The sequence below is a fragment of the Prionailurus bengalensis genome, chromosome C1 (genome assembly GCF_016509475.1).
Source record: "Prionailurus bengalensis isolate Pbe53 chromosome C1, Fcat_Pben_1.1_paternal_pri, whole genome shotgun sequence".
NCBI classification, from domain to species: Eukaryota; Metazoa; Chordata; class Mammalia; order Carnivora; family Felidae; genus Prionailurus; species Prionailurus bengalensis.
The window spans coordinates 37706744-37713488 of NC_057345.1; the positions used below are offsets into that span (position 1 = coordinate 37706744).

Consider the following 6745-nt stretch of genomic DNA (forward strand, 5'->3'; position numbering starts at 1 on the left):
CACTTATCGGTATATCTTCCTTTGTGAATTGACTGTTCAGGTGTTTGCTCAGTTTTCATTGGATTATTTGTTATTTTATTATTAAGAATTCCTTATTATATTCTGAATATAAGTATCAGGCAAGCTATATTGATCTTTCTTTCTTTCATTATTTTTTAATGTTTATTTATTTTGATAGAGCATGAGCAGGGGAGGGGCAGACAGAGAGGGAGAGAGAGAGAGAGAGAGAGAGAGAGAGAGAATCCCAAGAAGGCTCCATGCTCAGCACAGAGACCAATGTGGGGCTCAGTCCCTTGACCCTGGAATCATGACATGAACCGAAATCAAGAGTTGGACACTCAACCAACTGAGCCACCTGGGCGGCCTTATATTGATTTTTCTTAATCTCTCTCTCTCTCTCTTTTTTTTTAATTTTTTTTTCAACGTTTATTTATTTTTTGGGACAGAGAGAGACAGAGCATGAACGGGGGAGGGGCAGAGAGAGAGGGAGACACAGAATCAGAAACAGGCTCCAGGCTCTGAGCCATCAGCTCAGAGCCCGACGTGGGGCTCGAACTCCCGGACCGCGAGATCGTGACCTGGCTGAAGTCGGACGCTTAACCAACTGCGCCACCCAGGCGCCCCCCTCTCTCTTTTTTTTTTTTTTTATTTGAGAGAGAGAGAGAGCTAGCAGGGGGAAAAGGGACAGAGGAGAGAGAGAGAGAATCCCAAGCAGGCTTCACAGCCAGCATGGAGCCTGACGTGGAGCTCGATTCCATGACCATGAGATCATGACCTGAGCTGAAATCAGGAGTTGGACGCTCAACTTACTGAGTCACCCAGGAGCCCCTCTTAATATCTTTTGCTGAACAAAAGTTTTAAAATTTGAGGTAGTTCAATTTGTCCATTTTTTTACTTTATGTTAACGTTTTTTGTATCCTAGGAAATTTTTGCTTTGTTCAAAGTCACAAATATATTCGTCTCTGTTTTCTTCCAGAAGTTTTAGTTTTAACTTTTAAATTTAGTTCTATCAGCAATTAAAAACAATTTTTTTTTAATTTTACATTTATTCATTTTTGAGAGACGGAGACAGAGCACAAGTGGGGGAAGGGCAGAGAGAGCCGGAGACACAGAATCTGAAGCAGGCTCCAGGCTCTGAGCTGTCAGCACAGAGCCCGACACGGGGCTTGAACCCACAAATCGTGAGATCATGACCTGAGCCAAAGTTGGGCGCCCAACAGACTGAGCCACCCAGGCGCCCCTCAGCAATTTTGAGTTAATCATTTTTGGTATGGGGTGAGGTAGTGGTTGGTGTTCAGTTTTTCCCAGTTATTCTAGCACTATTTGTTGAAGAGAGTTTCCTTTTCTTATTAAATTGAATTGGTAAAAAATCAGTTGAGGATATATGTAGGGATCTATTCTACATTCTGTGCTCTTATACCCTTGTCTATCTTTATGCCCCTTCCAACTTTTCTTGGTTACTGTAGCTTTGTAATAACTCTTGAAATTAAGTAATCTTAAGTCCTCTAACTGTTCTTTTACAAGATTGTTTTGGTTATTCTGGGTCATTTGCTTTTTCATATAAATTCTTCAGAAAGGGCTGTTGTGCTTTTGATTGAGATTGTATTGAATATATCAACTTATTTGGGGGAGAATTGATATCTTAACCACATTAAGCCTACCAATTCATGAAAATGGCATGCCTTTCCATTTCCTTAGACCTTCTATTTCTTTCAGCAATGTTTTTTAGTTTTCAGTATAGAGGTCTTGTACATATTTTGCTAAATTTATCCCTAATTTTTTTATTTCTTTGATGCTATTTTAAATATTAAAAATTTTTCATTTTAATTTTTCAATTTTAGTATATATATATATACACACACAGATATACTTGATATTTAAACTGACCTTGTATCTTGCATTCTTGCTAAAGTCATAAAGTCATTAATAAGTTCTAATAATTTTTTTTTATAAACTTCTTAGGATTTTCTGTGTTCAAAATATGTCATCTGTGAATGAAGACACTTCTACTTCTGCCTTTGCAATATTTATGCCATTTTTTTTTTTCTTGCCTATTGCATGGGCTAAGATCCCCTCTACAAATGTTAATAAAGATGGTAAGAGTGGCATCCTTGAATTATTTCTGATTTTAGGGGAAAAAAGAGCTTAATATTTCATTATTAAGCATGATATTAGCTGTAGGTTTTTCACAGATATCTTTTATCAGATTGATAAAGTTTTATTCCTAGATTTCTGAGAGTTTTTATTATGAATGTGTATTGAATTTCATCAAATAATGTTTTTACTATCTACTGAGATAGTCATTTGATTTTCTGCTTTATTGTGTTAATGTGAATAATTGCATACTCTTGAGATGGAATAAACTGTTTTTTAAGTTTATTATTTATTTTGAGAGAGAGAGAGAGAGCAAGCATGAGTAGGGGAGGGGCAGAGAAAGAGGGAGAGGGACAATCCCAAGCAGGCTCCATGCTGTTAGCACAGAGCTTGATGCGAGGCTTGATTTCATGACTGTGAGATCATGACCTGAGCCAAAATGAAGAGTCAGGGGCTTAACTGATTGAGCCACCCAGGCGCCTCTGTAATTTTCCTTTCTTATATTAAAAACATTTTTTTAATGTTTATTTATTTTTGAGAGAGAGAGAGAGAGAGACAGAGAGCATAAGTGGGGAAGGGGCAGAGAGAGAGAGGGAGACATAGAATCCAAAGCAGGCTCCAAGTTCTGAGCTGTCAGCACAGAGCCTGATGTGGGGCTTGAACTCATGAACTATGAGATCATGACCTGAGCCAAAGTTGGATGCTTAACCGACTGAGCCACCCAGGCACCCCAATTTTCTTATAATGTCCTTGCCTATTTTTGGTATGAGGAGTATACTAATCTCATTTAATGAGTTGGAAAGTGTTCCCTCCTACTATATTTTTGAAAGAGTTTTGTATTATTGATTCATGAAGGGTTTGAAAGAATTCATGATGAAAATAGATGGAATTTTATTTGTGGGAATTTTTAAAACATTACAAATTCAATTTCTTTAAAGATATAGAGCTAGCCAGATTTTCTATTCTTGTGTCAATGTTGGCGAATTATTTCTTTTAAAGAATGTTAGTTTCATCCACGTTGTTGAATTGATTAGCAGAAAATTGTTCATAATATTCCCTTATATCATTTTAATGTCTGTAGGATCTGTACTGATGTCTTCTCTTTTATTTCTGATATTGGCAGTTTGTGTCTTCTCTCTTTTTCTTGATCAGTGTAGCTATGGGCTTATCAATTTTATCCATCTCTTCAAAGCACCATATTTTTATTTTGTTGACCTTTCTTTATTGTTTATTTTCTATTTTAATGTATTACGCTCTTATCTTTAATAATTTTTTTTCTTCTAGTTACTTGGTGACACTTTTTCTAGATTCTTTTAGGATGGAAACTTGGATAACTTATTTTAAGTCATTCTTCTTTTTCAATATAAACATGTAAAGTTATAAAATTTCCTCTAAGCACTGTTTTAGCTACATCTTACTAAGTTTATGTTGTATTTTTGTTATTCTATGCTCGTGCTGTCTCTCCATTCAGGTCTGTGCTCAACTGTCAGTTTCTTACAGTCTTTCCCTGGTTAATTTATATAAACTAGCCCCTTTATCCCTATAAGTCTTTATCCTTTTACCCTGCCTTATTTTTTCATATCATCTGATATTATATTCTAACCCATTGATATATTATATTACACATGCATATATTATACATGATGTGATAGTGTTATAATTTAGTTGTTCAACTTTTTATTGTCTATCTTCTCTACTAAACTCCTTGAAGGCAGGGACTATTTATTTTGTTCACTGATGCATCCCAGCACTTTAGAAGAGATCCGTAAATATTTGTTGAATAAAGGAATAAATAATTTAAGACCCTGTGCAGATATTCCCTTCATGGAAGTCTTCTCTGACAGCCTTCTCCAGTTCTCAGACAAGTTCTCCTCACTTGTTTATAATGTTTTTATACTTGCTCATACTTCAACTGATTATAACTGTAACTTTATTGTCTGTCTCAGTCTCCCCCACTGGCCACCTGTCCAAGGGCAAGGACTATGTCTCAATTCACCCGTGCCCCAAACATAGCCCAACACAGAAGAGATTAGCAAATGTTTGACAAATGAGTAAATGAAGTGTCACCAATCACTCCTGCCTTGCAAATCAGCTGTGAGCTAGATTTGTCTGTTAGACCAGAGGCCACCCCATGAATCTGGAAGATTTCAAGTAGAAAAAGCTTTGAAGTTTAAAAGCTGATATTGTTTATCTGTGATTTAGGCAATGAAGGAAGCCTGCACCATGCGTTCCAGTTTAGAAAGCACTTTCGTATACATTATCCCATTGGGCCTTCACAACATTCCTGGGAGGAAGACATTGTTATCCTCTTTTTCCAGATGAGGAAGTACAAGTTCAGAAAGTTGAAACCATGTAACCAAGAACTGGGGAATTTGAGGCTGGATCCAAGGTTTCTGAATTTTCTAGTCTTTTCACAGCACCATAGAAAGAGGCATGTATGTGACACAGAGGCAGGATGGGTTCCAAGCCCTCATTGACTAGGTTGCGGGAGGTTTGATATCTGTTGAGCTGGATGGGATTAGCAGGGGTCAGGATGCATGCACAGGCTGATGTGGACACTGGGCTCAGTCTTTGTTGCTTTGATCCACAGACTCAGTCTTACGTAAGGAAAAGAGTTCCTGAATTTGAAACCTGGCCTCTCATACTTACTATTAGTGAGGACCTGGTGCAAAGGACTTTCCCTCTCCAGACTTTGGTTTTCACATCTCTAAAATGGGGCTTAAACACCTACCTCCTAGAATTGCTGTGAGAATAACGAGAGGTTTGTGTAAATGGATCTTCTAGGGGCTTTTGTAAAGCATCCCCTCTCCCTAAGGTAATTTTCACTGGGTCCCTGAAATGTCCTTGCATTCATAATATTTCCCCTGATGGTTTACCTCTCATTGATATTGGACAAAGGAGAGAGGAAAGGATGGCAGAGCTGGGTAGGGGGTGAGTTCTTCCAGGGACCACTGTCCTATTATGTCTGGGCTCCCAGTTGGTAAGAAATGGCTCCAGTCCCATGGGGGCAGTCCGGGGGGGGGGGTACTGGTTGGTACCAGTACCAACTATGGGGTAAGGTCAGTTGGTACCAAACCACAGCATTTATTGGGAACCTAATAATAATAACAACAGTGACCATTTACTGACTGCTATTTATCATTTATTCTGTACATAGAACAGGTCTGAGCCCCAATTTCCTGGCAGATCCTGGAGGTTCCTCCTCTCAGGCGATACCAGTTTCCTTTTCCCTAATCTCTGGGTGGTTTGATTCTGCTCCCTGCACCCCAATGTCTGGCTGTGATCCTGCTTCAACTCAGACCTCTTTTGGGCTCCCTCCCCTAATGTCAGCAGCAGCATGGATTGGACATGGTGTGATCTGACTGCACCTTATCTTTTCATGCGCATCTTGGCCACTTAAAGCCTACATCCCACACCTCAGACTCCTATCCAGCCTTTCCTGGAACATGCCCAATGCCATCTTACCTCTAGGCCTCTGCCAGTGCTATTCCCTTTGTCTGGAGCACCCTTTCACAAAATCCCCACTGGCTCTTGATCTCTGCCCAATTTGATGATTTTCCCCCAGACTACTTAATCTGTCCAAACCTAACCTGTTTTGGTTAGATGGACTATGAAGCCATAGCCCTTAAATCCCAGTGCATCCAGGGTAGGGGTGCCAGGCTTAGCAAATAAAAATACAGGACACCTAGTTAAATTGAATTTCAGATAAACAATGCATAGTTTTATTTTAATTAAAAAAATTAAAAAAATTTTTATTAAATTTTTTTTGACGTTTATTCATTTTTGAAAGACAGAGAGACACAGCATGAGCAGGGAGGGGTAGAGAGAGAGGGAGACACAGAATCCAAAGTAGGCTCCAGGCTCTGAGCTGTCAGCACAGAGCTTGACATAGGGCTCAAAACCATGAACCGTGAGATCACAACCTGAGCCAAAGTTGGACGCTTAACCGACTGAACCACCCAGCACCCCTAAAAAAATTTTTTTTTTAAAAACAAGCTCTAGCCAATTTTATTAAAGAAAAATTTTACATGATTTACTTTTCACCACTCTGTTCTGGCATGCTTCAAATGATATCAGAATCACCTAGAAAATAAAACATAAAAGTTTTACAATTTGTTTAATGGCAACTGGTAATCATCAAATTAGCAATGGTTATCTTCAAAAATTATTACACTAGCTTTGCTGTCATTTCTCAAGGATGACCAGATACTTAGAGTCACAGACATTTTCCACAGATGCATCATGTAAGTCAGACTTGGTTTATCACCAGCATTGATAAAACTAGACCTAGGGAAAGAACTAAGTCTGGGGACACATGCATGGTCTTAATATAGTGCATGTTTAGCCTGCCTTGATTATTACAAAATCAGAACAGTGAAAATATTCACATAAAATTTTTTTAATGCTTATTTATTTGAGAGAGAGAGAGAGTGTGTGTGAGTGGGTGAGGGGCAGAGAGAGAAAGAGGGAGACACAGAATCTGAAGCAGGCTCCAGGCTCTGAGCTGTCAGCACAGAGCCCAATGTGGGCTTGAACTCACAAACTGTGAGATCGTGACTTGAGCTGAAGTCAGACGCTTAACCAACTGAGCCACCCAGGCACCCCTGAATAGTTTTTAGTATAAGTATGTCTATACAATATTTGAGATACA

General features: G+C 38.8%; 1 non-coding gene across 1 annotated transcript; it reads right to left on the reverse strand.

Annotated features, from left to right (window-relative positions):
- Positions 1–6352: 6352 nt before the first annotated feature.
- On the reverse strand, positions 6353–6484 carry LOC122482330. The gene has a single exon (XR_006297118.1). It is a non-coding gene; the product is annotated as a small nucleolar RNA SNORA72 (small nucleolar RNA).
- Positions 6485–6745: the final 261 nt, after the last annotated feature.